At 39.8% G+C, this 17875-nt stretch overlaps 1 long non-coding RNA gene across 2 annotated transcripts in view; it reads left to right on the top strand.

The window, feature by feature from the left end:
- The window catches only part of LOC129397200 (uncharacterized), a 28548-nt gene extending 11074 nt beyond the window's left edge, over positions 1 to 17474 (top strand). For both annotated transcript variants that reach the window (XR_008624435.1, XR_008624436.1), the window contains one exon: positions 12460 to 17474. This is a non-coding gene — a long non-coding RNA (uncharacterized LOC129397200). The remainder of the gene's footprint in view (positions 1 to 12459) is intronic.
- Positions 17475 to 17875: the final 401 nt, after the last annotated feature.

The following is a 17875-nucleotide window of genomic DNA, read 5'->3' as shown; positions in this document are numbered from 1 at the left end:
ACCATTTCCATTCATGCAGAAAAATAACTTGATAAAATTTATCTCTTTTTTTGTGGTAAAAACAATCCTCAAGAATGGTCCTAGCCATTGCAATATGAAAAGAAAAAAAAAAAGAAAGAAATGAAAACTTTAAACATTTAAGTAATAGATAAAGTTGCTATTATATGCAAATAACATATTTTAATAGAAAATTCAAAAGAATCCCCAAACCATTAACACTAATGCCTACTATATTCAATTCATTTATTCAACAAACATTTATTGAATGCAGTGGCTATTCCAGTTGCAGCAGGTGAGAAGTGCAGACAGTTATGCTTAGATGGGGCTAGTCTTTTATTTGTTTAAAAATAAATTTGTAATGTGTCTTATGATGACATGAATGCTCTGGAAAATAATTTAAAAAATAAATTTATTCACATATATTTTTTGAAATAGATGGTGATCAGAGAAGGGCTCATAACAATGAGATGACATCTGAGCAGTGCCTTGAAAGAAGTGAGGGAATTAGTGAATAGCTGAGCGGAGTGGGGGGTCATTCTATACTGGAGAACGATAAGTATGAATGGTTCAAGGTGAGGTTGGAGAAGTGATGCAGGTTCAGATGACTTAAGCTCTTGAAGGATTTGAGATGAGGGCCGTTCATGGTCTTCACACTCATTGCTGAACGAAGCACAAGATTGAAAACTGAGCAGGCTCTTTTTTACCACCTCAGCTTAGGAGTGTGCAGTGGATGTGGGGGTGTGTTGCTCATAACTCCCCCTGAGGTCTGAGGTATTTATTATCCCTGTTGTTGAAGTGTCGGGTGGCTCCCTGGGACATCCCTCCCCATAAATTTCTCAGATAAAGAAAGCCATCTAGCACAAGGAAATGTCCTCTTCCTAGAAGCAGCCCACTTCTAATGATGGCTGACATGGGAGGACAAAGACACAGCTCATGCCTCCATCTGGAACAATTCTGAGATGCGATTTCACCTCCAGGGCCCTTGTGGGATCAGCTAAGGCTCTGCTGGAAATGAATCACAGTTCAGTTCAAGTCTTCCCTCTGCCCAGATCTCCACCTCTAACTCCCATACAGGGGAATTCCTGAAGGGCTGGCCCAATAACCTCCCATACCAAATCTGTGACTCAATTTCCCAGGGAACCAAAGACAAGTGGTACATTCTTATTTTTTTTCAACAAGAAGTAGTCACATTCTCCCATGTTGGTGAAAGTGCGATGAGAAATGCAGTCTGTGTGCCTGGAAGAGAAACCCCATTGGTGAGCATTTACAATGTCCGTCATATGTCCCTTTAGATATCTACAAAGATACTAAGTAAGCAAGTTGATGTATGAACCCAGACTTCAGGAAGTATGTCCAGACTGGAGATACTAATCCTGGGTGGTATTTAAAGACATGGAACTGGGTGGTATTACCTAAATGCAGGTGGAGAAGAGAAGAGATGCAAGAACTGAGCTGTGGGGCACACCGATACTTACAAAATCCAGGAGATAACAATGAGCCCGGAAAGGAGACTGAGAATTTAAAGATGGGCGTATTCTGTGTGATAAAGCTCCTCAGTAAACACCCTAAGAGACTCCCACACTTGTACGCAAGGAAACATGTAAAATGGACATTGCAACATTTCTTTTTTTGTAATACAGAATAATGGAAATGATTCAAATATTCAGCCACATAAGAAAGGATAAATAAATCATGGCAAAATCATAAAGTGACATAGAATATAGCAGTTAGAACCTGTGGGCTTGCATGGCGTGTGTTGATATGGATAAATCTCAAAAACATAATGTTGAGCAAAAATCCAGGTTTCACCAGTATCCATTTAATATGCTACTATTCATAGGAAGCTTAAAAAGCATTCAAAATACACCCTAGATTGCTTATGGATGCATACTTGTGTAATAACCATCTGCACATGCGATGCTGTACATTCTGCAGTGGGGGAGGGAATGGGAGTTAGTGTGCATCCTGCATGTCATACATGCTGCCCTTTGCTAGCCTTGTTGTTGCTGTTGTTGTTGTTTTGTTTTGAGATGGAGTTTACTCCTTTACCCAGGCCAGAGTGCAGTGGCATGATGTCAGCTCACTGCAACCTCCGCCTCCTGGGTTCAAATGATTCTTCTGCCTCAGCCTCCCCAGTAGCTTGGACTACAGGCACGCACCAGCACGCCTGGCTAATTTTTGTGTTTTTGGAGATGGGGTTTCACCATGTTGGCCAGGCTGGTCTCAAACTCCTGACCACAAGTGATCCACCTGCCTTGGCCTCCCAAAGTGCTGGGATTACAGGCAGGAGCCACCATGCCTGGCTCCCTCGTAATGTCTGAAGTATTTTATACAGAAAGACACCTTCCCATCTTACTATTATAAAACCCCTCAAATATTAACAAAGTCAGCCCTGTTAGGTGTCATTTGTAACCACAAATTGAAAATCACTGGTAGCCATTACCTTTGATTCACTTGTGTGTTGCCAATACATCATGATGATTACAGTAATAATAATGAAAATGATTGTAATGATGATATACCCTTTGTTTAGCCTACATTGTGGTGGACACTTTGCCCAGCCTTCTGATGCATTATTTTATTTAATCCTCTGTAGGATCCCAGAATAGAGAGATGATTATTACTCTTATTGTGCAGATGAGAAAACTGATGTCTAGAGAGAATGAATAAATCCCATCTTTCACAGCTGGTAAGCAGCAGAACCAGAATCTATCCCACCATTGTTTTCCTCTAGAGAAAATATTCACCCTTGAGAAGCTTCACCCTCTCTCTGCACAGTATGAGCCTCAGACCATGTGTTCGGTTATTGTCTGTTAACTAAAAGTGAACCACCAGAACTGGAGGTGCCTGCAAAGGCCAGCAGGAGTAACAGCATGCGTCTGACACAGGTCCCAGAGAAGTTCCGGCTTCTCTTCTTTCTGAAGTATTGAACCACAGAGTAGTAGCAGAAATACCGTCAAGCCTTCTTTCCCATGTTCCCACGGCAGTGAACCCATTCGTGCTCTCAACACTTTCCATTCCACATATTTCTTCATAACAGAAGGTGTCAAAATGCTCCATGCTTCCTCTTTTGGGGAAATTAACTTAATTCAATTGAACTGCACTTATAATCACAGACGGGAATGACCTCAGAGAACTTAATTTCATTTTACAGGTGGAAAGGAAAACCCCCAAATTTAAGTGACGTCCTTGTTCCATATAGCACCCTTCCTTACTGGAACCCAGCGACTCTCAGTTCTATTTGCAACGGAGAACCACCTGGGGAATTTGAAAACATTCTGCTGCCCTGGCCACATTTCCACATACTCTGATTTAATTGGTCTGGGGAGGGACTTGGCTTTCGAACTGTCTTCATCTCACAGGTGCTTCCAATATGCAGCCATGCTGGAGAACCTCTGCTTTGTGTCTCCTTCCCTGACACATTCACATAAACACATCTTTGATCTTGCTGGCCCAAAGAGTAATGACTGAAGCTATGAGCTTATTTTACCAACAGAAGTGGGACTGGTTGGGAACAAATTGGGCAATGTTTGCTCTTCTAAAAACCCTCTGAGGTTGTTCTTAGGAGACTTTTCCCCCTATTTTTCCATAGACAGGTCTTCTGATATGTTAGGTTTTCTTCAGTGCATTTTTTGAGAGGTAAAGAAAATAAAAAAACATTGTTTTTATCAGCCACAAATGGAATATATTTGGGAGTAATGGCAGCTCAGAAAGTTAAGGATTGGATTTAGTTATATTTTGATAATCTGTAAAAGCCTAGCTCCAGCTAATAGAATGCATATTTTATTTAAAGCAGGCATTGTCAAACTTCTTCTGTAAAGGGCCAGATAGTAAACATTTTCAGCTCCACAGGCCATATGGTCTCTGTTGCAACTACTCAACTCTGCCATTGAGGTGTGAAAAGCAGCCACAGATAAGACATAAACAAATGGGTGTGGTTGTGCTCCAATAAAACTGTATTTAGAAAAACAGACAGTGGGCTGAATGTGGCTCATGGTCATTATTTGCCAATCTCTAAAGTGTCAGATTAGAAAAAGTACTGTTTGATGATGCTCCAACTCTAACAAAGGCCAAAATAGAATTTAAATGTTTTGCTTAGATGATGGGGGTTTCTGAACTTAAGAAAAAATCCCTAATGTTGTTTTAATATTTGACTCGGGTGTCCAAAAGCTTGCAAGACCCCAGTAGAAATTAAACAGAGTTTATTTCAGTGCCTTTTGAGCATCTCTGTATCTTTTTAATACATCCTACCTTTGGTGCTATTTACAAATGTTTCTTTTTTTATCTTAATAAAAATTTAGCAAAAAAGTCTGCTAAACCCCAGAAGCGTCAGATAATTACTTGGAAAATGGAAAGGCAGTGAACACTAGTCATTTCGTAATTTCAATTTTATGATTACTTTATTACAGAAAAACTTTCATAATAGTTGCATCATTTGAATCAGTTTTCGGTTTCAGCCCAAACCACGGGCACTTACGAAAACCTACCCTAACTTGATTTAGGTCTTCGAGCAAACCTAGAAAAATACTTACTAGAATGAAAAGAATCCTTAATGTGTTCTAATCATTGCTATGAGAGGTTGGAAGGCAGGCAAATGCTTTTCCTTTGCTATTCTCTCAGCTTGTAACATCCTGTCTAAATTCTAATAGCATCTCATGGCTATACAGGGCTCTTTCAGGAATAGAGGAAGGTGGCATTGAAAGTTAAGTATGACTTTCCACTGCAACTTGGCAATGACCACTCACTTTTGCATTAATAATGAATGAGTATCTAAAGGTTAGTGAGCGAAGGTAGCAGAACCAGCCAGAGGGAGTCATCAGGAAGCATCCCAGCTGAAATACACTGTGCAAGCCTGGGAGGAAAGAGGTTCCCCTGAAAGGCACTATCTGGACTGATGGGTTTTCAGGGAGCCAGTCATTCACTAAACCCATATAGGCTGGGAAGCAGATAAAGAACGGAGGCCGCAACGTAATCAGATGGGATTTGGGAACAGAAAGTCAGATAATACCATGTCTGTCTGGACCTTAGACCAGCGCTCTAGAGAGTTCTCTGAGTAAAACGTCAAAGTTTGAGACTTTTGCAGGACACTTTCAACTCTCAGCTGCCTTCAACTCCTTATTGTCACTTTTGCTTTGTTTACTTTACTGCAATTTTCATTTATGTTTTCTCACACCTGTAATTCCAGCACTTTGGGAGGGTGAGGTGTGTGGATCACCTGAAGTCAGGAGTTCAATACCAGCCTGGCCAACATGGTGAAACCCCGTGTCTGCTAAAAATACAAAAATTAGCCAGGCGTGGTGGCAGCCACCTTTAATCCCAGCTACTCAGGAGGCTAAAAGAGGAGACTTGTTTGAACCCAGGAGGCAGAGGTTGCAGAGAGCCGAGATCACACCATTGCACTCCAGCCTGGGCGACAGAGCGAGACCTTGTTTCAAAAAATATAAATAAATAAATAAATAAATAAATAAATAAAAATAATAAATAAAATTTAGGCAGCAAGAGTAGGAGGTTTGATTGTGTGTCTGTTGCTCTAGTCTCAGGAGCCTAATCAGCCAGCCATGAACTCATGGTTATAGGGTTACAGCATTCCTATGACTTTTAAAGTCCTAAGATTGGTTCAGTCAACAACCCAAAAAGACTAATCATAGTGTGAAATATCTACTTCCTGTGAACTGTACATTGTCATATTTCCACTTTAGTGCTGGGGAGTGCTAAAAAAACCATGTTGGTGCTAAAGAAAATACCTTCTTCTTCATGTCAGTAGGGAAAGTTTGAAAATTAGCCTTGTTTTCTACCAGCAAACTCTAGTCATTTGTTCTTTCATTAAATCCTATTACTGAAATTCTGCTGGGTGCCATCACTGTACTAGGCATGAGGAATACAGTGGTTAGGAAGATCCTGTCCCTCTCCCAAGGAGTTCCTAGATAGGTATGGAAGGATGACAAGAAATAAATAGCTACCACTATTATGAGTCGCATGGTAAGCACAGGGTGCTGGGACAATTCATAGCAGTGAGTTTCTCCCAAATCTAGGAGTCAGAGAAAATTTTCCAGGCGAGTGATATCTATCTCGAGACTAAGAGGATGAAGATGTCTTTGTTTCACATCTGAAAATTTATGTCAATTTTATCAGCTGATTTGAATTTTTGAATGAGGATTGCAACTAGAATAGATTGTTGGTTTTTACATTAACTCTTCCTCTAATAAAGTTGCCATTTTTGTCCCATCACAAAGAATGTATATTAAGTAACATTATATGATTTTTAAAAAAATCATATATGATTAAGTAATATTATACAATTTTTAAAAAAATCATATATGATTAAGTAACATTATACAACTTTTTGTTCAAGAAAGGACAAAAACATTACTGGAGAAACTAAGCATCTGGTTCATCCGATGTCATTAGACACTAGGGCCTACAGATAAGAAAATGATGATGAAGAAATGGCAGAATTTCCCCTTGATGATGGGAGGCTTGGTCAAGGCCAGGAAGACCACTATGTAGGGACTGTGTGGAAGAGACCTTCAATACTCTGACTCACTCCCCAACTAACATAACTGCTACTGACTGCTGGCACCATATTTTAATCAAACTTTTTCAAGATTCATCCATCCATTCATTCAAAAATATTTTTAATGAAATATTTCAATAACAACTGAAAGTGAAATGGCCCTTTAAATGGAAGAGCTCATTTTTTGTGAGTGAAGCAAACAGGAGAGTCATTCCCATCAGGGTGTCAGGACCATTCGTGGTTGGCATATGTCAAGTGTTGATACTCAAAGGTGGGCAGAACTAACTCAACCTGAGAAAACAGAAAAAAGTCCCAGATTCAGGCAGGTGGGGAAGAGAAAGAAGAGCATTCTGTTTGGTCCATTTAGGTTAAGCCGAGTGAAAGGACAGGATGTGCTTTAGAAAGAGCGAGCAGCTTGGTTTCTTTAAAACATTAACGTTCTGGGAATAAGGATAGAAGGACAATTTGAACAGAATGTGGGGACATTTTTTCACTTTTGGGGATTTTATGCTTTGATCAATTTGGAATTACTAAAGGACTTTGACCAAGGCAGTGATTCAATTAGTTTGTCACGTAGAAGATTCTTCTGCCAATACAACGGTGAAGGGCTGACCACAAAGACAATAGAGACAAATGTGTGTGCATATGTTGGGGTAGGTGGAGAATAAAATTCAATTGCCCTGTTGAGAGATAGTGCATTGAAAGGATGTATTGAAGGCAATTTTGGGAATTAAAATGTTCAACATTATTTGACCAGTGAAATGTGGAGGTGAGCATGAGGAATCAAGAATTATTATAATTTTCTCATAGAATACATGTTATGGCACAGGGGAAGCCAAGAGAAGCATGTTTAGGGGAATATGTCATGAGATACAATAATCTTAGGTGATGGGCTTCTTGATGTGCCTCAGCTTTCATCATGTATTTCTTCTTATTTCCTTCACTCAGAAGCTGTAATTTATGCAAGCTTCGACTGACTGTAATTCACTTACTGCTCAATGAATATTCCTCTGAATGATCTGTAAAGGCTATTTTGTCCAAAAGCTGTGTCTGGGACAAATGTGATAGTGTCAACGGATTTCATTCTGGACAAATGCATAAGAAAAAAATTTTAAAAGCTGAACACGCCAAATTTCTTATGATGAAACATTTCTTTAAAAAATAGGAGAAAAAAGTACAACGGCTTTAGAAATACCAGGTGAGGGATGTGTGAACTGATGAGTGTGTGGCTGTCACTTGCCCGTTATCACACGGTAAAGTGTCAGCAATGCCTCCACACCAAGTTAGACAAAGAGAGCCTTTAGAACCTATTCTAATTACTCTAGAGATGCCCACAGAAGGCTGACTCTGCACTCTGTTGATTTATTTGAGTAAAAAAATTAAGTGGTTCAGACATAGGATGGATATATAAGATCAGTCTTGGATTAGCTCACTGCACTGTATACCTTTTCCTGTGTTCATGGGTCATTTGAGCCAGTGGAGCTCTGTCTATAAGAAGACCTTTGTGCCTAGGGCTGAAGCGTGGGGAAATATAACATGTTCTCCTGTTTTCGATCATTGTGTCCCATCTTAACTGCAGAATGAGTGTTGGAAAGAAATTCTGACTTTGAATTTATCACAAAACACCCTTCAGTGTAGGATCCCAAATACTCTCTGAATGATTAAATAAATAAGTGAATGGATATCTTTCCTCCTGGAATGAAAATGGTATTTAAAGTAGACCTGGGTTTACCTCCCAGCTCTGATCTTGATTAGGTGTAAAACCAGGTGCAACCTATTTGACCCATCTTAGCCCCAACTTCCTCCCTTACCTGAGAAACAGGTAGAGATACCCATTTCATACACTAGTACATAAGGAGCAGAGGTAATATAAGCAATGGACTTTACTCATTGTTTCAACAGTTGGCTTTCAATGCATGGTAGGTCTTACTAGGGTTATAAAGATTCTTTGCCAAGTGTCTGATTCTCTAAGCTTGATATGGTTTGGCTGTGTCCCCACCCAAATCTCACCTTGAATTGTAATAATCCTCATGTAGGAAGGGTGGTGCTAGGTGGAGATAATTGAATCATGGGGCAATTTCCCCCATACTGTTCTCATGGTAGTGATTAAGTCTCACAAGATCTGATGGTTTTATAAATGGGAATTCCCCTACCCAAGCTTCTTGCCTACCACCATGTAGGACGTACCTTGCTCTTCTGCCATGATTGTGAGGCCTCCCCAGCCATGTGGAACTGTGAGTCAATTAAAACTCTTTCCTTTATACGGAGCTTGCAGTGAGCTGAGATTGTGCCACTGTACTCCAGCCTGGGCGACAGAGCAAGACTCTGTCTCAAACAAAACAAAAAAAAAAACAAAAAACCAAAAACTCTTTCCTTTATAAATTACCTAGTCTAGGGTATGTCTTTATTAGCAGCATGAAAACAGACTAATACAAAGCTCTATCATATACCCACCTTGTCAAAAAACAGGAGGAGATGGGAAGAGGGTGAAAATTTTTAAAGGTAAGAATATTGAAGGAGAACTATGGTTGAGAATACATGCTGAGGGAATCTAGAATATTCAAAAGAGAATTGGCGCTAGGGATACATGTATCATAGCACTCCTTTCATGGTTTATCCCAGAAATAGAAGCTTTTTGGATAAAGGATTATTTGTACAACCATTGATGAGGAGAGGAGCTGACAACAGACTGGAGCGTAGGTAATGTGACACTTCCTCGTGCCAAACTTTCAACACAGCTTGTCGTGGTTCAGCAGCATCAGTGGGATTTATTGGTTTGTTGAAAGTGACAAAAGTTTTCTCAATAGGCAATGATAAACAAAGGAGATTGTTACAATAAGAATAATTTTGGAGTTCTAAATCAGATATAATTTCACCAGAGAGAATGAAAGTATGGAATTTTACAAGTTGTGTGTGTGTGTGTGTGTGTGTTTACACCATTATGCTGTGGTCAGGCAGCTGCTTTTCCTTCTTTTTAATTAGCATTTTAAGAAACATTTCACATTCATTGTTTGTTTTTATATACTCTAGTTTTCTTTTTTTTTGTAATCATTAGAGTCTCTGTTTTATGTGTATTTCACACACACACAAAAACACACACAAACACACTCTTTCAAAACCCCAAAATGGTATTTTTTAATTGCCCTATGTCTCTAAGTTAAAGGAAGCTAACATTTTCACCTCTCCTTGTTTCAAGTAATATTGTTTATCAGCACTGAACTTTTCCTTTCTCAAGATGCCTGTGTTTGACTGTGAGTTTGATGATCATTCCCCCACATGCCTATGTGAAACCTGTAATTAAAGACATTTTATGAAAAATACTGTAGTTGTCACAAGCTAAAAGACCTTGCCTTCAAGTGGTGAAGCTGAGGCTCCAAGTGCTTAAGTTAAAATATTGGTTATATAATTGACACACGTGCGTGTCAACTAAATGATTTCCTTTGTTTTCTCTTCAATATTAAATATTTAGCAGAAAGAGATAAGTGCAAAAAAGCAAGTGTATAATATGATCAGTGTTTTGTTTTATTTCCTTTTTAATCTTTGATTTTTGAAAATCTTAATTCAACAATTAAAGGGCACTTGGTGCCACCACTATCCTCCATCTCACTCCCTCATGGAGCAACTACAGACTTTAATTTCTTTTAGTCCAAGTAAGATAGCTGTAGAACAGGGAAACTTTAATATGCATAAAGGCTGAAGGGTACTAGAGCTTAATTTCTTACTCACATAAAGTATAAAAGAGGTGTTCCTGTTGGTGGGCATCCCTCTTCCAAGCAGGGATGCAAGGTGCAGTTTTTTTCTTTTCTTTTCTTCCTATTTTTTTTTTTTCTTGAGATGGAGTCTCGCTCTGTTGCCCAGGCTGGAGTGCAGTGGTGCGATCTCTGCTCACTGCAACCTTCGCCTTGCGGGTTCAAGCGATTCTTCTGCCTCAGCCTCTGGGACCACAGGCACATACCACCATGTCCAGCTAATTTTTGTATTTTTAGTAGAGATGGGGTTTCACCGTGTTAGCCAGGATGGTCTCGATCTCCTGAACTTGTGATCCTCCTTGGCCTCCCAAAGTGCTGGGATTCCAGGCATGAGCCACTGTGCCTGGCCCAGCTTTTTTCATATTGAGTAGAAGCCCAGGTAGAAGAGAAACTCGTGGAAGATGGCTAGAGCAGAGCTTACGGGCCAAGCTGGAACCTGTAAAACAGTATACAGCTGTTTTGCTCATAGTTTATGGGCTAGAACTCTGTTACATGGGCACACCTAACTGCAAGAGATCCTGGAAAATGAAGACCAAGCATGCATGTGTGTACACAGGAATGCATGCACAGAAATGGAATCACACTCTTCCCATATTTTGCTGCGCATTGCTTTTACCATATCAGCCCATACAGCTCTATTGCATTATTCTTAGAGTTTGTATAGTGTTTTGATAGAAGAATGTTTTATGTTTTATTTAACCAGTTTATAAGCCCTCATTTTTAAAACCACACTAACTTTCACAACAGAGTAAAAACCTTGCTTATTAATTCTATGAAATGACGTGTTTTGGAGATTTGAATTTTGTTGGTAATTAAGCCTTTATCACACCAAGCACCACTTTTCATCTGAATTTTAAGGAATGTTTGCACGAATCTCTTTCCAAATTCATTGCGCAGTTAGGTGCTTTCTTAGAAAAAAAAATCATCCACAGACAATAATTTAACAATTTTATTCATGAGAATGGGGATCCCCCAAGCACTCAGTTTGTCTGTCGTATTTCCCACTCTCCTTGACTAGTTAACTGTTGCCCTAGGCTGTGGATGTAAGCAAAGTATGCTTATTTGGGGCCAACATATACAAGATCGGCTGCAAACTTCAAGCTGTCTTCCCCTGTCATGGTGATCAAAGATGTCTCACATTGAAGTGGTAGATGCACTAGATCAGAGCGATAAGAATCATTGAATTACTACGTGGAGGGCTACCCTGAAAAATTGCCAAGAACTGCAGTGGAATTTTCATGATTAAGAAACGCAAACCATTATTGCATCAACCTTCTAAGACATAGGTGTTATTACCAGAGCATATTCTAGCCTAAGAAAATGCTTATGCAGTATTATTTATAATATTAATCATATTACTTTACATTATTATATTAATTTACATGTTTTGATGGATTTATAGCTTGCATAAGGCTTTCCTAATCATTAGCTTAGGAAATAATTTATGACTTGTACAACAATGCAACTGTGGGTAGAGACAGTTTTGAGATGTGTTCTACGCAACATTTATGAATTTATGCTATTTTACTTTTGAGTTTGCATATCTTCTTTTAATAACATGTTTCTGCTTTTGTGTATGTCTTCTATCCTATTGCAACTTTTCATGTTATGTGATTTTAGTAGGCAACATTCAAATTTAGTTTTACCTGTAATAGCAAAAGTGAATTGTCTCAGAATGAGAAGCTGAGAACCACCTTTCTAAATAAGCTATTTTACTCTTAGTCCATAGAATTTGAAGCCTTTTTTTCTATCAGAAATATTATCTCAATAATACTTCAAATTGCTTCCTGTCTATTTTTATTTTTTTTAAGACAGAGTCTCCGTCTGTCTGTCACCCAGGCTGGAGTGCGGTGGCTCGATCTCAGCTCACTGCAACCTCTGCCCCCTAGGTTCAAGTGATTCTCCTTCCTCAACCTCCCAAGTAGTGGGGACTACAGGTGCATGCCACCACACCTGGCTATTTTTTTTATTTTTAGTAGAGAAGGGGCTTCTCCATGTTGGCAAGGCTGGTCTTGAGCCCCTGACCTCAAGTGATCTGCCCGCCTTTGCTTCCCAAAGTGCTAGGATTACAGGTGTGAGCCACCGCACCCAGCCTCTGTCTGTCTAGTTTTAAGAGTGGTCCTGTGGCAATCCTTAGCTTCTCTATGTGTTTTTAAACTTAATTCCATCTTGTCTCTCTTTACTTCCTATCTATAGAACACTTCACTCTGTCTCGATTACTACATGGTGAATTGAAGTTCTAGTAGAGAGGGAGTTGAGCTGATACTGAGGAGGTATGTATGCTAATACTGCCCAGTACTAACTTGGTGTCCATTTTAGCAGAAGGCAAGTCACTGCGTTCCTTTTTTCAATCAGTAAAATTATAAGGCTGGGTTTGATTACCAATTAAGATTTTTCTGTATACCAAATTATCTGGTCTTTGGAGAATGAAAAGCTGCTCAAATCTTATAATCAAGCAGCAAAGAAGTACTAGGTAACATATTTTCAGTATATGCTATGAGCCAGTTCACAATGCCATGAACTTCACTATATCATCTCATTAAACAAATTTGTGAGATTCTCTTACAATTTCTGTTTCATACATGGGAACTGAGGCATAGAGAGTACCATGCTCAGGGTCATGGAAGGAGTAAGCACTGAAACCGGCAGTTGCATCTGAGTGTATCTGACTCCTGGATCTCAGGTCTTCTACAAGAAAACAATAGTAGTTGCTACATAGGCCCTCAGAAAATTAACACAATAAATAATAGGTGCTGTAGTTTGTACCAGAAGCCAGGCACATTTCTGCCCTTGGTTGCAGCCTCTTCTGCCCAGACATTGTCGGTCCATACTTCCACAACCTGTCATCTCATGGTTAAGGAATCCCTTAGGAGCAGCAGCCACTGCAGCTTCTGGGCTGGCTAGCCACGCTTCTGTAGATTCCACGGGTGGGGAATGGATCTAGACAGCCTATTAGTCACAGCACAACAGGCAGCATGAGCTTCTTGTTGCATCTGTTCCATATGTCCCCAAGGTAGGCCCAGGTGATTGCCATGTACAATGGGGTCTGCATCACAGCTGAGGAACATGGGGTGCCAAACCCCTAACCTTAATGGGGCTGCTAGCAAACCTGCCCAAACTTTGTTTCTGAAGGAGACACTATCCTTATTATCTTGATCACAAAACAAGTCTGCCCTTTGCCCTTAAGGGAGACACTAGCTTCTAATGCTGCTAGATAAATGTAGTCTGAGAGGCAGAGACACCATAGAGAACTGCATCCTGACAATTCCTAAAGGTGAAAATGTGGCCAGAAGCAAACTCTATTCATATATGTGTCCATCTGGTGGGCTTCCATAGCATTTGCCTTGCTCAGACTTCTCTTCACAGCCAAGAAGGATGATACAACGTAGAGCATGGAGTGTGGATGAGAAGTCCCCACAAGTTCCCCAGAAGGCTATTTTTCTCTGGAGCAGATAGTCTGAGTGTAGATTGGTATAATCCATTTGGAAAACATTTTGGTAATATGAAGAAAAAGACATATAAGTACACTGATACACATTCAATGGAAATTACAGGTCTTGGAATCAATTCCCAAAAGCATAATTCAAAACTCTTGGGAAGACCCACAAAAATAGATCCTTTATGCAGCAAAAAGGTGATCATAACTTAAGAATAGGAGAATAGATACGATATAGTGTATTTTCTTGATGAATTATTATCTTTTTACTTAAAATGATGGCTATGGACTCCAATAATAAGAAAAATGTCTATGACATAATGTTATATGAAAAACTGGGTTTAAACTGTGTATATAATATGAGTACAAATGTGGTAAGACACTCACTCCTAAGGGGAAAATGTTTGAAGAAAATTCATTAACTCCTAATCATTTGTTGAATTAGACTGAGAGAATGAAGAATAACTTTTTTTCTCTTTCTATAATTCCCTGCTAACTTTAGACACATAGTTAGATTTTATAAGGAAAAATATGTATAAGGCTAAAAAGAAAAAAAAAATTGTAGTGATGTATTAATGTCCTCTCTAGACCTAAATCAGAAACCACCAAGCATTTTTCTTCTTTTTAATGTTGTCTTTTCATTTATTAGGTTTATTAATTAAAATCCCTCCATTAAACCTATTTGTCTGCCCAGCATAAAACAGCATCTGGGCCTCTAAAGAGAAGTCATGGGACAAACTACCTGCCCAGGGCTCACTGTTGAGGCAAAGGTACCCTTCATCGGACAGGATTCCATTTTTTCTCTCCTGGATCTTTCCTCTTTTATCTATTTATTTATTTATTTATTTATTTATTTATTTATTTATTTATTTACTGAGACAGGGTCTCGTTCTGTCCCCCAGGCTGGTGTGCAGTGACGCGATCTCGGCTCACTGCAAGCTCCTCCTCCCAGATTCTCGCCATTCTCCTGCTTTCGCCTCCCGAGTAGCTGGGACTACAGGCGCCCGCCACCACGCCCGGCTAATTTTTTGTATTTTTTTTTTAGTGGAGACGGAGTTTCACTGTGTCAGCCAGGATGGCTTCGATCTCCTAACTTCCTGATCCGCCCCCCTCAGCCTCCCAAAGTGTTGGGATTACAGACGTGAGCCACCGTGCCAGGCCGATCTTTCTTTTCTCTACAGGAATCCCCCCAGGAATAAAATGCAAATTTGCATGGGTATTGCAAGGTCCTTAGAAGTTAGTATTGACTCCTTCATAATCCTCTGGCCCCACCCGTCATTAATAGAGCCTTCCATTAACAGCATCTCCCCGCCTAAGCATGCTGGGTCCCACCTCGCGACCACCCCTTACTCTAACTGGACCCACACAGAAATTTTTTCAAGCTCCTAGAATGTTCCAGGGTCTCTGGCTTCCAAATCTATCACCTACAGTTCTATCTGCCCAGAACTCTCTGCCTCCCCAATTCACTCTCACCAAACTAGCTGTTTCCTGATTAAAATTGCTTTCTTCATGACAAAAGCCTGTACTCCAGATCCCCCGGTCTGGATCAGGCACCCCTGCTGGGTCTCCTCCCTAGGAGACTTCACCTTAGTCCCTGCCGTTACCTGAGTCTCATCGCCCTCGTGGTGCTCTCAAATGCTCCCTCCACAGTCTGGGAGGTTTTCACTGGGGACTATCCTGGAAAAGGCGTAACATGTGATTCTAAGAGGTGACAGTGAGCACCCACATGTCATCTCAAACTGCTGAGAACAGGGAAGGCAGGTGAAGGTCCCGCTTCTATTGTTTTGTAACAACGTAAAAGCACAGTTTATTTCCTACATAAATTTTATTTTCTAAAGAGGCCTGATCTTGGGTACTGAGATGTGAGATGGACTTCACGGAGAGCTGGCTGCATCACGAGCCCCAAAGGGTAAGAATCAGGCCTGGGACAGAGCACTCACACACATACCGTGTGCTCACAGGTAAGGGCAGGGGTGAGCAGCAAAGAAAGCTTTCCATGGCTCCCATGTAACCTGACTTGTATCTCTGCTTTCACAGAATGAGGCATAAAACTACCAGCTAGGCACTAGCCTTCCTTTCTATTTAAATTTGCTCTTTTGGAATGCGTTTCTATGTCTCATCTAAGTTATTGTCTCATAGTGCTTGGATAAACTTTGTTTTCCATTATCTTCCTAAAAATAAACTTCTTGAAATACTGTGTGTTAAATCATCTCAACTTACATCTGAGGTAATCAGGCTTTTGGTAAATTCATGAAGTATTTGTTCCAAGTGTTGGAAATTCACCCTTGAAGTCTCATCTCTGAATGAAATGTCTGCCTTAGAGAATAACAATGATCACAGCACCCCAGGACTTCTCCTGTATCAGTGGTTCTCCTCCCTCACCATCTAAGGGGAGGGGCAGAGAAACACCTGCTCTCTCATGGCAGCTCCACACCCCTCCCCACATCGGACTTCCTCCTTGGTGGAGAATTACTGACCATTCCTGTTAAGAATACAGCACATCTGACAAATAGATTGAATTGAAAAATGTATAAAATCATCCAATTGTTAATTGGAGAACTAGGTAAAATCCTTAATATGTAGAGAAATTTAAACGTACTTTTATAGGTTTATATGTATTTGGACAAAGATTTTTTTGTTTTTCTCCAGGCTAAAACACCCATAACCATCATCTTTGGTGAGGAGAAAAGACAGATATTTTAAAAAAATTTGTGTGATGAGAAATTATTTATTCAAATATTGTTTTTTCTTATTTTCAAACTTTATTTTTTCCCTAAAGATAAATACCCATCACTGTATACATCTACTTCTTGGAATTTGCAAGGGAACCAGTCAACAGATTTTTCAAGCCTTATAAGTTTATCCACCTGAGAAGTTCACCAGCTACATAACATCCTGGACTCTGGAGCCCAAGAGATGTGTAGTTGCCATTTTGGAGCCATTTTCTTTAATAAATAAGTAGTGAGGCTGCCATTCTTGTCAAAATTGAGGACCACAACCCTACTCATGAAACTGAAAGATTGTTTGTTATGAGGAGTTCTGTTTGAGCCATACAAGCAATGTATCCTTTTTAAAGAAATGTATCCGGAATCTTAGGTGTTCATTGCTCCAAGCCAAGTGCAGAATAAAAAGAAAAAAAAAAAAAAACAAGAAGTGTGAATATTTTTGACCAATACAGTGATTACACTCCATTCCCCAAAAGATTGCCTACAAATGTGTCTAAGCTAGAAATCATCTACAGTCAATACTACGGGGTGGATCAATGGTGATTTCATCAGCACCAGCCCAGCTGCTCCATGACAGAGAGGCCTGCATGCCACCCTCCATCTTCCACCTGTCCACGGCTGACACACGGTGGGAAAGGGTTTTGCTGACATTGGTGATCTGAGCTGAAAAAGTGAAGCCACCTTTTGGCATATAATTCATATTGGTTTTTCAATCATTTGTGTCTGTGTGTTTTCTTTTTGTTACATTTTTTCCCCTTCTTAAGAAACTCGTCATGTGGTATTGAAGGTGACCTGACTATGGCAAAGAGCACGTTCTGTGTGGTTTGCCTTTCCACCCACGCACAACACACTTTGCAGACTTGACAGGGATGGATCAGCCCCACAGAAGAGAAAACAGAAAACCAAAAAATACCCCTCCTCTGAAAAATACCCCCGGTGTGAAACTCTTTCTGAGAAAGACTGGCCCTTTTCTTTAATGTAAAAAAATATATATAACAAAAATAGATTTCTTCTCAAGACTCTTGTTTATTCAGATGATATCAATTCTGTTTCCAGCACAACATGTTGTAGCTGCTACTCAGAGATTTTTAGAAAGTCAGATCAACGCGACTGCAATGGGTTTTTGCCGTGAGTGAGCTGTGCTTCTCACTTGCTTACTAGAAGGTAAATGCATAATTATACAGCACACTCACGGAACAGCAGTGAACTTTATGGGCGTATTTCTAAAACAGTCTGTTTACATCAACGGTGCTATACAAGTAACAAATAATAATAACAGTGTGAAGAAAATTAGCTCCTTAGGATGCATAACAGTTAATATGTAGCTCTGTATAATTAATATCCTGCAATTTAATGTGTTACTCATTTTCTTTTTTCCCCTCCCCTTTACTAGGAAGAAAGAAACAGAATTTGTTTAATTAAATATGGCATTTTCACAGTAGTATCAAGC

The sequence above is a fragment of the Pan paniscus genome, chromosome 12 (assembly GCF_029289425.2).
Source record: "Pan paniscus chromosome 12, NHGRI_mPanPan1-v2.0_pri, whole genome shotgun sequence".
Lineage (NCBI taxonomy): Eukaryota > Metazoa > Chordata > Mammalia > Primates > Hominidae > Pan > Pan paniscus.
Note: the sequence above shows the minus strand (reverse complement) of the source record. Positions and strands in the feature narration are given on the sequence as shown.